Below are 14,062 nucleotides of genomic sequence, written 5' to 3' on the forward strand. Positions count from 1 at the left end.
AGATGACCATATTAAAGAATACTTTCAGTTACTGAAAAAAAAACATTACAGAAGATAAGATGACCATATGAAAGAAAACTTTTAGTCAATCAAATCAACAATACAGAAATGAGAGGAACCATATTAAAGAATACTTTTAGCTACTGAAATCAGCAATACAGAAATGAGATGACCACATTAAAGAATACTTTAATCAGTGGCGGATCCAGAAATTTTCATAAGTGGGGGCCCACTGACTGACCTAAGAGGGGGCCCGCTCCAGTCACGCTTCAGTGATTCCCTATATAAGCAACCGCAATAATTCTGTGCATTCCATCTAGTAGTTTAAACATATTTGATTGCTAAGTACACAAAGGTATTGTTCAGTTAATAAACCCACATTATATCGGTAATACGCCTGCTTTGGCAAACGGTGTATATAAAAATGTAAAATACATATGAAATCCAGATCTCCATGATTAGTTCACCTTCACTGCAACTGTTTTCGAATGCACATCAGTCTAAGTTTGTCTTTATGGATACATTGGAGAAAATACAGGCTACGCCGTATCTTTAACAAGAAAGTTCTAATGCACCCTCTGTCCGCCAACAAAAGAAGATCATCTTCAAGATAGAAACAGACAAGAAGTGATGTCGAACTGGTAACACTTTGAGTATGCGCTACGCTATTGATTCCACCCCTACAAATGACTATTCTTCACAGCATATTCATGAGCAGTGTACATATGTAGTTTTTTTTTAATTGGTGCAGTTGTATGCTTTTATTCCGTTAGCACATTTAATAAACGTGAGTAAGAAAATAGATTGACACTAAAGGATCATTGATTCAAATGAGCTCTACCACACATGATACCATTTTGCAGCGGAAAAGGAAAAACGCCCTACGAAATGTCACGAACAATCCGTCAGTTAGTTTTGAAATGAATAATTATGTATTGTTAGTGAAATCGTGTTTGAATGTAATACGATGTTCCTTGGGGTGCATAGAGGAATTCCATTGGCTTAGCATATTGCCCAATTTTGAATGAAATTATGTTTAAATCAATTAAATTGATCAACCATCGAAGAAAACTATTCTGATTTCTTCAATTCAAATTGTATTTGTCGTTGAGACTATTCATAAGAAAAATGTTTTGATCTCAATATTCTCCATGTAATCTCGATTTGTGGAATACATAACTAGAACATAAAAGATCTACAATAAAAAATTAGCATAGATAAAACCCACTCAACTCTATAATAGCGTAAAGATAACAAGAATACAAGCAAAGAAGATTGATATTTTGCCTTATTTGCAGAGCAATTATAAATTGTAAATTTGTATAGACTGGACATCCAAATTTAGAGCGATTCTGCATGGGCACAAACGCACAAACATATCTCAAGCATTTCAGTTTCCCGAAGCGATAACTAATAATATATTGATAAACTTACTTAAAATGTTAATCATTCAAATTTTGAAGATTTATTAAAACATAAATACTTCCTGGCACCACAGCGTCCTAAAAGATACAGAAAGATATATGATCGTGTACAATGCCAAGAGAAAATCTGTGAACATATTTCATTATAGAAAAATACAAAATTGATAGAACATAAGAATACAAATATTTGACCAGTAATTTAATTATTTTTTTAATGAATTTCTGTGAACTCTTGTCTTTTTTGGAAATATTGGAGAAATGTTGCAATGCAGGACATGTTTAATGCTTTAAAAATAAGAATGCCAAGATTATTATATTGTGATTGCAAACTTCGTTTTTTTTAATTTTGTTGTTGGCATTTTTAAGTACTGTCTTCAAATTGTGCAGGGCGTGTGTCTAGTTCTTGGATGGATTAAACCCCTTCCGACATCTCATTGAGTGGTCTTTATGTGACATACCAGAATGCAAAGTTTCTACCACATTTACTCTTTTTCAATGGCAGTCCCTTTTCCATTATTTGTTCTCGTCCTAACCATACATCAAATATTTGCCACTGAAACAATAAATTAATCATCACGTTGGTCTGATTATTTCTTTGAACTGGAATCATGGTCATAACATAAACGTCGTTTTAAGCGATCTGCTATCGAAAATCGACGAAAGGAAAGCATAAATATCTCACCCGACTGACAGGGTATGGCACAGATTGGGAAATTGTTTTCGATGGTCAGGATAGTTATCCAATCCAAACCTAGCTTTTTTATTTCAATCAAAAAGTTAAAAATAATAGTCCATCTTTTATCACCTTTTATAACTTGCTGCCGTCCTTTAATTTTCAGGAGTCGATATTTCGATATTGATTTATGGATTTATAACACATATTGTAAAGCTACTAATCGAAAAAGATACCAATTCGGATGAAATAAAAGACATCTGTATTTGCTGTATAAGTTAAATGGAGCTTGAATTATTGATAAAGAAAAAAGTCACTAGTTTGACCATTTTATTTGCAATTTAAGTAATGAAAGTAGCCTGATTTTGATACCTTGTCAGTCATATATAAATTTAGCTACGGTTTTATAAAAAAAAAAAAATGTCTGCAAGAATATTGAAGTTCATTGTACTTTTAACGTAACTTCGCGTTCAAGGAATCATAAAACACCAGTGTATAGTTCGAGACTGTATTTGTATTTTTGGGTTGGTTTCTCATTGTCAAGGTTATCGATGTACTCTTATTAGATCGTGACGATTAAGAGCTTGACATAATGTTGTCCCAAATAATCTATAGCTAGTCTTTTTATTACAATCACTACGATCCCTTCATCTTCGAGAAACAGTAATAGAGGGCGCTGAATTATTCGAGGAAACAGACACTTGCTTATTGTTTGAGCCTACTAATCTTGAGTTGTATCGTTCGGTTGTTGTTTCATCGTTGTTTACCGGTGTACCCAAACGTTAAACAAATGATAAATGATATATATAATTTTTCATAATATGAACATCATAAAACGATCAAATGTATTTTGCTTTCATTAAGGTATGATAAGAGAAGTTTTAATTTCAAGGTAAATGTAAAATATAATGAATACAAGCTTCACAGTTTCAATAAAGCTAAATGCTTTTATAATGGAAAATTATGTTTTAAATGTTATCTTTATTATTGTTAGATCTAGGAATAAAAAAAGTAAAGTACCATCCCAGCTTTATAATTGACGTATAAAATAATAAATTTGTATAGCATGCTCCGTAACAACCTTCTTTAGATGTTAAATGCCTTGATGCATACATTAGAAGTGGAAATGATAGAAGTACTTCTACAAGTTAGCCATACGTTACAACGCACAATTGGATTTCAATAAGCGCTGTATCTAACATCGCAACAATACTTGTATAAATCTCAGACAAAATCTTCATTGATGAAGTTTTATATGAATCAACTGATTTCAGAACCTATATTTCATTAAACGTCAATAAATCATATTTGATATTTAGTCATAAACATAGAAAAACATATTTGAATTTCTAGTGGAATTAATTCTTTATCGCTGATATGAAAATTTAGTTGTTTTTAAGTCGTGTATAAATCAAGTTTACGCAAGAAGGCTTGCTGGTAATATAGTGATGTTTATCAGGCGATCTATTGGTGGTAAAGAAGAAATTGAAGTTTTTGACGTCAAAGTTAACTAGCATGTCAATCTTGATTCACTGTACCAGTTATCTGTGATTATAACAGAGAAAATGTCATAACTTCTCAGGTGTGCAAAAAATGGCGTTTATTCATTTTCAGGTAAGAGTTTATAAATTATAATACAATTTATCCAAATATTAAGGAAATTGTTTCTTCCGTTTTCTCCATTCACATTTTTGTATATCATTCAAAACATCTAAAACATAACCAAATATTAAGGAAATTATTTCATCCGTTTTCCCTTTTCAAAATTTCAAATATGATTCAAAATATCTAAAACAATTGCTTTAGAAAAAAACTTTCATTTTTTTTAAGTAAACACTCGGCATTGCAAGAATTATCATACAAAATGAATAAAAAATACTGGAATTGATTATTTTCACATTTACAGGAATCAGATCTAATAATGTTAAAAATATATCAGTTTTACTGTACCAGATGCACATTTCGACAACTAATGCATATCTTCAGTATTCAGTGACAGACACCAAAATATTCGAAATACTCCATTAACAAAAAAGTTGAAGACCTGATATAACGAAAAAGGACCAAAGTAAAGTAAATTTCGAGCAATGAATCGGAGCTTTGCACGAGGGAGATAAATCTTTAATTTTTAATTATTTCCTTAGTTTTAAAACAGAAATTTTAAGTACAAAAATGTCCGAATTCTCATCCCTGTACGGAAGAACTAATGTACTGCGCTAATAAAACCATCGGGGACCAAATTTCACAAGCAAAGGTAGAAATTCAGTGGTGAATAGTAATAACGATAAACAACACCAATTTTACTGCACCAGATGCGCAATTATAAATTACTGTAACCGCTGCACACAGAAAAACTAAATGTGTCGGAACGAGTGGAATATCTCCCGTCTGCTGCACATTTCCAGGGCCGTAAAGTTGTAGGTTATCAGGGAGCCGTTGGCATGGGACCACGTTGGTAATACAACTATCTCGGTCACTGAGTGATTCAGGCAAAACAATACAAAAATCAGTAATGGTTATACACTTGTCCTTTGTTGAAAACAATTGTTTGATTTCTGTAATTCTGAACTCTTATCTAATGTTTGCAATTCCGTGAACAACGAAAGCATAAGAAAAGTGGTTCAAAATTTTAACATCGTCTTTGCTATCATAATCATGTAAAAATTATGAACAGATAGAGTGGCAGTGTTCCGCATATCAAATCAACAGAGACAATATCATGAATATAACAGAAATTTATAAGTTTAGTTGGAAACTTTTTTTTAATTTCTTTTCTTCAAGTTGCATAAATTCTCTCTTATACACCAAGTGCTGAATGTTTGGCTAACTAGTACACAAAAAGACATAATGAGGACACACAAAAAATATTTTGAGAGACATTTTATGTCTGAGTTACCTTTGAGTAACAAATGAAATGGTTTTTTTATGAACTTATATATATATAAAAGGCATACACATTTAATTCCGGTCACTATCGATGGTAATGGAGAATACTTATATGGATACAAGAGTGGAGTCGAACCACGCAACTGCCAAAGTCGACGAAGTGTTTGACTATATCACTATGTATACGAATTGATCAAATGTTCTCGCAAAAATACATACTTTATCAAACAGAATACACCTTTAAATTTATATCAAGTCAAAGGGTAATTCAGAGAACAAACAGTTATTGTCATTTTTTAATCGGTTAGATTGTTAAAGACTTTTGAATAAGGTATTTTTTTGTGGCTTCTATGGTACTACAATAAACGATAACAATGTACTCTCTGCAAGGGAAGAATTAATCACAGTCAGAAAGTTTAATCAAGAAAATCTAATAACAAAATTAGTCTTACACCACTACCAAAAGACCCGATAAATTATGGCAAGCCGTTCTCGTTAAAACTATGTTTAAACCCTTTTTTTCGAAAAAAATACACACTGAGATTAAAAAACCTAAAATAACACACTGAGAAATCGAAATTACAAACTGAGATTTAAAAAAATAAAAAACACACACTGAGAATTCAAAATTACACACTGAGATTTTAAAAAGACACACTGAGATGAAATAAATTGAAAAACACACACTGAGAATTGTTAATTACACACTGAGATTTCAAAAATACACACTGAGATTAATATGCAAATTACCAATGAATATTCATGAGATGAATAATTCAACAGATTAATATCTTGATCTGAAGAACTCTTGTCATTATAATGAAATGCGATTCCTTTAACCAACATTCGTAATAAATTTCAAGACTTAACATCGCTCATATTAATAAGTTTGTTGCCTATAATTCAGATCATTACTACCAGTAATCAAACATGTGTCCCTTTTCAAAAGTCTTCCAACTGTTTCCCTGATTTCGCCAGTTAATCTTTTATATTTTTGTTACGTTTATATGCTATAATAGACACTTGAGTTAAAATTTCACTGCATTCTTTTGCAGATTGTTCCAATGTTTTCTTATAATTTTTATAAAGTTTTTCACCATTTGGTTATATTTTGTAATAAGAGTAAGTGGGTATCTTTCTTGGTCTTGTATTTCTAAAGTTTTTTTTATTAATAATTTGGAACCAAATCGAAGGACTAAGAGTTCTGTCCCCTTGTTGTTTTAAGCTTGTAATAGATTCAGATTAAGTATGCTAATTAGATATGTGCGCATAAAAAGTGCGCTCAAATCTCAGTGTGTAATTTTAAATTCTCAGTGTGTAATTTCAAATTCTCAGTGTGTGTTTTCAGTTTATTTATTCTCAGTGTGTCTTTTTGAAATCTCAGTGTGTAATTTTCAATTCTCAGTGTGTAATTTTCAATTCTCAGTGTGTAATTTTCAATTCTCAGTGTGCGTTTTTCATTTTTGTAATCTCAGTGCGTCTTTATGAAATCTCAGTGTGTAATTTTTAATTCTCAGTGTGTAATTTTCAATTTTCAGTGTGTAATTTTCAATTTTCAGTGTGCGTTTTGAAGTTTTTAAATCTCAATGTGCTTTGTTGTAATTCTCAGTGTGTAAATTTTACGAAAAATGGTTTAAACACAGTTTTGACGAGAACGGCTTGCCATAATAAATCATATTATATCAATTGAATACCTATTATTTAAAATCAAATACACAGAAACTTATTCAGTTCAGTTCTTGGCAACTTAAAGATTAAGATAAAACTTTATTTATTTGGTTTGCTTTGATGGATTTACCATCATCCGGAAATGCCAAAACTTAAAATTTAAAAAATCAAAGAGAATATGGCCTAATCCGTCTAAATTAAAACTTGCATGCAGAGTTGGGATTTAAAATTTCTGAGAATATCGTTTTTCATCAAAGAAGAATTTAATCACATCCTGTCAGAAGAATTGCGAGCTGATTTAATAGGGTAATTTTATTTGCTTAACGGTATATTTTTTGCTCATTGTTGACGGCCATCTCTTAGTTGTATATTTCTATATAATTTGACCTTTTGGAGGGTTGTTTCATTAACAATCATACTCCATCTTCCCCTTTTATATTGTTAAATCTGATTTGATAAACACATTACTTGAACTAATTTGGATATTTTCTTGTCGTTTTATTTTGTTTCTCTACAATCACTACATCTAATGTAATGACAAACAATTATATTTGTAAGGGATATAGCTTATCACTTTTTCACTTTCCCTACACCATGTTATGTGTGTTAACTTATTATAAAATTTGTATACATTACAGCCAAATCATTATTATGCCTAAAAATTTCTTAAAACGTTAAGCAAACAAAATTCAATCTATCAATCAATCTTGTAGTTATGTGTGTTGTTGGGTTGTAGACTTGCTGTCTCATTAACGTATACAGTACGTCGTTATATTCGTGCAGTAGAGAATATACATTCTTCATTAAGTATTATATCAGACTATTACAAGAAAGGTAATCTACTTGATACTACCAAGTTTGCAGGGGATATGATTTCTGTATAATGCAAAATAAATCATAAGATAACGCACTGTTGTCACTTATTTCACAGTGAAGACCCAATTTTGCAATGATCTTTTGTTCTGTAAACATTCCTTTTCTAAACTATGATTTGCCAACTCCCGTCGAAGCCAATCCAAGTTTCAAGTCAAATAGGATGTGACCAAGTTCGTCAAAATTTTCAATCAAAGATTTTATTGACTGTTGTCATTATCAAAAATCCTTCAAATCTTTGGACTAGCTTTGGTAATAACAATGGACTTCTAGTTCATGTTTTGGGGTATCATTTGACGTCCATTTTTACTGAACTAGTACACGTTTTTGTTTGGGGGCCTGCTGATGCCTTCCTCCGAGTACGGAATCTTCTCGCTGCGTTTAGGACCAATTGGGGGCATTCGGCTGTTTTCTGTTCTTTTGTCGGGTTATTGTCTCTTTGACATTTTTCATTTTCATTTCCATTTTCAATATTATTTTAGAGTTGATAATAAGATTACTTCAATTGACCACTTGTGTCTAGAAAACATTGTATGTATGTATGTGCCTGTCCCAAGTCAGGAGCCTGTAATTAAGTCGTTGTCGTTTGTTTATGCGTTACATATTTGTTTTTTTGTTAATTCTTTGTACATAAATAAGGCTATTAGTTTTCTCGTTTGAGTTGTTTTACATTTGTCATTTCGGGGCCTTTTATAGCTGACTATGCGGTATTGGCGTTGCTTATTGTTGAAGACCGTACGGTAACCTATAGTTGTTAATTTCTGTGTCATTTGGTCTCTTGTGGAGAGTTGTCTCATTGGCAATCACATACTACATCTCTTTTTTATATTGGGATACTACCAAACACCTGTCATTAACACCATAAAGGAAAACAAAAATAAACAAAATACTAGTAAATAACTTGAGGCAACAATGGTTCACGAATGTTTTATTTTACGGAAAGACAGAAGATTTGTTTTATATTTTCAAAATATATTGGTTTTATACATGAATAATTAAAAAAAATTCTCCTACTTGTTTTTCCAACATCTGTTTGGCACAAGCTTTCAAAAAACAGTTTCGCCAAAACATACATACACACACAGGATGAAACTGAATAAGAGATAATGATGCAAAATTAATTAGCATGCAATTTTATGGTAAATTTTTAACGCATGCTTTAAATTACATTTTCTTTTGCGGGATTCTCTAATGAGTTTGCTGGTTATTTCGGTTAGAAGTCAAGCATATTAGCCTTTTCCGTTAATTTCCTCTACAAATGTTATATAATAACGTTATATATAATATGTTTCAAATGCATATCAATGTCATTAATTGTGTTTCATTAATTGTTATTACTTTGAAAACCTTTTATCTGTTTTATAGATACCTCGAAACTCATTTATATTATCAAACATGAGTGTAGTAAATCTATTTGATTTCAAAAGTCTAAAGAAAAATAATATGATCAACTATCAGTCTCGATCATATAATGCTTAGCTTGACTTGCAAAGTTTGATCTCACAATAGTACAAATATTTGAAGTATGAAGACTTTTATGTTCATATAACTAAGGGCATGCAAGAAATGACACACCCCTTCATCGCGCTATATTATGAGTCTCTTGCTGCACCACCTAACAGAGGTGATGTGTCTTTGACCATTAGGATATGTTTGTGTTATATCACTTCTATCCTTGTCAGTTGTAAACCAAGATTTGTAGAAATATCGACATTGACATTCATGAATTTCCTATTTCCCAAGCCTTATAGAGTTTCAGTGATGTATTGCCCAAGGTAGATAGTTTTTATTTTTGTATGTTATTTTAATGATCATTTTTTACTTATTTTAATAGTTTCCATTTGAGTCAGTCGCTCTGGAATTCTTCTAGTATCTTAAGAGACCAATCCCTCTACAATATTCTAGTTTAAAAAAAAAGACACATTTTATCTACACTTAATTCTCAATTCCTTTTTTTTAAGAAAAAAAAAACAGGGAAAGATGTCAATCAGGAAACACTTGTTTACAAGACATTGAACAGAAATGTTCTCCCAGTGTACGATACAAAACACTTTAGCACCCGTAAATGAAACAGGAAAACACATCTCTCGTCATCTGCATATAAACAGATGTTTTTAGTTTCTATTGCGTATGACAATAGAAACGCTCTGCATTCTGAAGATGACAGAAAACAAGCATATTCGTACTGTTGAGGATCTGTACATAAATGAAATTAAACTAACTTATGAACATAAAAGTCTTGCAAAAATCTCATTGTATTATTAAAAATAGAACAAAGAGCACTTCTCATCTTCTGTGTGTAAATTGTTTTAAACCGTTTTCATCTTCCTCTTACAAAAAAAAAAAGAATAATTCTATGTCACAAAGCAGCAACTCGTTGATTGAGATTTTGATTTTAAACATATTTTATTCATTAAGATATGAAAAGGATTGAGCAACAGGCACAGCCTATAAAAGCTCTCTCCATATTACATGTTCAAGGTATAATTCAATTATTACTCAATTTATTTTACTTGACTGGGCGGAGTTTATCCAGTTCGCTCATAATAAACCAGTCCATCTATAGATAGGTGTTTTAGGATACACTCATCAATGCATTGTCCAGTCATTCTTTTGTAAATTCCTTTGAGGTCACTGATAGGTGATTACAAATCAGTAATAAGTATAAGGACAATCATCGTTATCACACACATTTTCAAATCGACTGTCCTCATGCAAATTAAAACGTAAGCTCCGTCCGATCAGTTGAAATAACATTGGTAATATAACAACTGTATTAAAATAATGCAATATACATGTAGTGGAACATGCATGCTACTTATGAGCACACATGAGCAAATATATGTTTACAGTGTTACTTACTAAATGCAAAGTATATTTAAGTATATAGGCAATTACTCATCATGTATTCAAGAACCTTGAAACATGCAAATATCCTTTATAAGTCATTAGAAATATATATATATGGCTTGAAAGAGACACTAAGCTTGCTTAGTGGATTAAATGAATTAATGTTTAAGTGGAGGAAAAAAAATAAAAAATAAAACTAAATGAAACAAAAAATAAGTTAGTTTCAAACAAAACGTTGAGTGGCACTGATATATTTATGAACAGATTTAAAAATAGCAATATTCATATCATATGAAAATAATGTGTTTCCAAAAAGTAATAATTCAATATTTATATCAACATTATCAGCAATGGAGTTAATGGAATCAAGAAGGATCTGTCTTACATCATTGTACTTAGGGCAAATGAAAAAGAAATGTTTGTTATCCTCAACAGGATGATTACAGTTTGCACAAAAAGTGTTCTCGGATAAGAATTGATTAAACAGATGAGATTTTAGGTTGCTAGCATTATTTCTGAGTTGACAATGACTTATATTAAGTTTCCTTATCCCATAGTTAAAGGGTTTAAATATATCATCAGTCCTATAAAACTTTTCCAGTCCACTTCTAAATATACCCAAACTTGGGGATTTTTGTAAACTCAAAGGAAGACTATTGCTGTTGATTGAGATCGTAGTGAGCATGCTATTTGACGTTATATGCAAACAACAATCAATCAATGGTATGGCATGACATGGTACGCACTCCCTCTCTGTAAATACTACTGGAAGTAAGTCTTCTTTTAAGCAACCTATTATCTTTCATTGTATAACAAACAACCTCTTTAATCTTATATAATTTCCTCTTTTTATATCTATATATGTTTTACCACGCGATCAACTTCCTCTTATATTTACAACGAAAACACTTCCTCTTTACGTTATGGCAAACGAATCACTTCCTTCCATTCTGTGCCTTGCATATTGAGCATATCCTCTGTTCTATGCATGTTCTGATTTCTTAATTTATACATGGTATGTGATTTTCAATAAATCCTCAGTTTGTGAGTAGAAAAAGTACAATTAAATAGTTTTCAGTAAATGCGAGTACCGATACTTTTTTGTCGGTGAGTTTATCTATTGTTTTATGTTATTTCGAATTGTTTCACATTTTTCGTGTCAGGACCTTTTATAGCTGACTATACGGTATAGGTGTTTTTCATTGTTGAAGACTGAACGATGACCTATATATGAAATTTATCTTCGATATTTGAACTCTGGTGGATAGTTTCCGTTGTTCCAATCTTAATTATATATATGTTATTTTCCGTTTACATGATATAGAAGTCAAACTACACACGACACTGGAAACATAAGTAGTGGTTCCCCTCTTAAACATGATATAATATAATTTCGTATAGTTTGTTCATATAGTTGATGGAAACTATCAACCTTCCTATATTACTATACAAAAAGGCACAATCCTTCGATTGAGCACAAGATAAAACGAATCAATAGGGTAACTAAGATATAGTTGTTACATGCACTGCAAATTTCACAACAATTTGGAAGTTTTTGTAACGACTGAGGAATGACTATAGTTATGACGAGGTGGTTGTATTTAAACCTGCATGTTTGACAGTTATTCACAGTTCATTACAGACCTAATCAGTTATTGATACAGATATTCATAAAGCGCAATTTACTTCCCTTATTACAAAATATTTGGAGGAACAAATTCTACTCTAAGCTTAGTGAATTTATCATTATTTTTTTTAAATTTGATATTCTGAAAGGTTTGTCCGTTAAACTGTGTGCGATGTATGATTTTACATCTAATATATGTTCGAAATGGAATGTGTAAAATAGAAGTCTCTATAAAAGTAGTTGTCGGGATATTTGTGGTAGTTTTGTATTCTGTGTTAAAATATGAAAACACACTAGCTGTACTATAAATGCAGCAGATAACACAAATTAAATATGATGTACGCAATTGCAACACCAATTGAGTTGCAATGACAATCGCAGCGACGAACAAAAATATGTTGTATACAACAGCAAAAACAACTATAGACAATTGAGGGTCCAGAAATGCTCACCAACTTCGTACTTATTTAGCCTTTTCAACTTTTGTGATTCGAGTATCACTTATGAATCGTTTTAAGACGAAGAGCACGTCTGGCGTACACAGTTATAATCCTAGTATCTATAATAAGTTTATTGTTTACAGCCTCATCATTTAGTCTCTGGTGGATAGTTGTTTCATTGGAAATCATAACACATCTTCTTTGATGAGTTTTTTTAATGGTAATTGCGCGGGAACATAGATCCTATTGTATAGCCTCAATGAAAAATGGTAATAGGATGATTATAACAAAGGAGCTATCTATCTGTCTTTAAAGTGCCTGACGTGATACACTCTGCTATAAGAAATAATTAAGAGACTTTGTATCAGTGTCTCTTAACACCTTCCTTTCGTTCTGAAATATTTAAATAAATTTAGGATTGACACGTTTACATTATGTTTTGCATATCAGTAATGTGGCTATGATATCTTCAAGTTTTCATCAGCCATCTCTTAGATCCTCTTGTTTTGTATGTACAATCAAGTCCGCACGTACTGCACAACTTGTTCTCCCACTGTTATCTTACAATGTAAATTCTAACAATGTTGAACGGTTGAGAGAGACTTCTTATATAAACAGTAAGCGCACTGGTGTTTGATTTACTTAGTTAAGAAATTGTAAAAACAATCGACTGACAAAGTGTTTAAGTTAAAACTCTTTTTATTATTATGTTCCCCAAATAATTGTGCATGGTAAAATCTTCAAAGGTAATTAAAACCTAAAATAACATTCAGAAATTGAAACTATAGTCGTAGGGTGACGTCTAGAAATCTATTTCTGGTTAACCTGTGTTTTTTATTTTAAGTTTCTCTTTCTTCAGAAATTACCCCATATTTCATTTTGTTTATATCATTATGTATACATGTGTGATGCCCTTGAACGAAGCTGACCCTTTTAACGTATTTCAGAGCATTTATTTGCTTGAAGTATTGAAGCTATTAGCGAGAACTTTATAGCATAGCATCCGGATGTTATATCAGATGCTGCGGAAAGTTCACTATATCCTGCTTTGCAGTATTTCCCGTCGTTTATCTAAAGTATAGTCGAGGCTGGTTACTATTATTTTTTCTGAAATTGATAAAATCATTCAACGAACATGAATAATGATTCATATCTGCGATCAAAAATGACATACTATATTTTTTTCGTGGTGATGACCTTGAACTTTTTTAATGGTTGTACTTACAGTTGAACATAGTCAAGACTGGTCGATATACATTCAAGTAAATAGCGCAAACCAAAAATAAAAGGACAGTGTAACATTTCAAAAGTTTGTTGCAGTCATTGAGATAATTTGCTGTAGATGTAAGATTAAACCTATTCAGGAGCATTCAGTTTGCTTTCTGGATTTATTTTCAACAAAAAAACTCGATATAATGTTTAGCTGTCAAGAAGTTTAAGATTAAAAACGGGAAACTATATAATCAAACTGGACTTATAGACAATATAATAATTCTTTAAACGGTTGAGTCTACTTTAAGACACTTTCTCTATAGGGATGGCTAAATAAGCTGCAAAAACAGTTTGCAGCTGTTAAGAGAAATCCCTAGAAAATTGACACAAAACTACTGTGAGGGACATC

At 31.4% G+C, this 14,062-nt stretch overlaps 1 protein-coding gene across 1 annotated transcript in view; it reads left to right on the plus strand.

The window, feature by feature from the left end:
- The first annotated feature begins 3,222 nt into the window (after window positions 1–3,222).
- LOC143056271 (pyrokinin-1 receptor-like) overlaps window positions 3,223–14,062 on the plus strand; it is a 41,802-nt gene continuing 30,962 nt past the window's right edge. The window contains exon 1 of the mRNA XM_076229366.1: window positions 3,223–3,711. The gene's annotated coding sequence lies outside the window, so the exon portion shown is untranslated. The remainder of the gene's footprint in view (window positions 3,712–14,062) is intronic.

The sequence above is a fragment of the Mytilus galloprovincialis genome, chromosome 1 (genome assembly GCF_965363235.1).
Source record: "Mytilus galloprovincialis chromosome 1, xbMytGall1.hap1.1, whole genome shotgun sequence".
Classification (NCBI taxonomy): domain Eukaryota; kingdom Metazoa; phylum Mollusca; class Bivalvia; order Mytilida; family Mytilidae; genus Mytilus; species Mytilus galloprovincialis.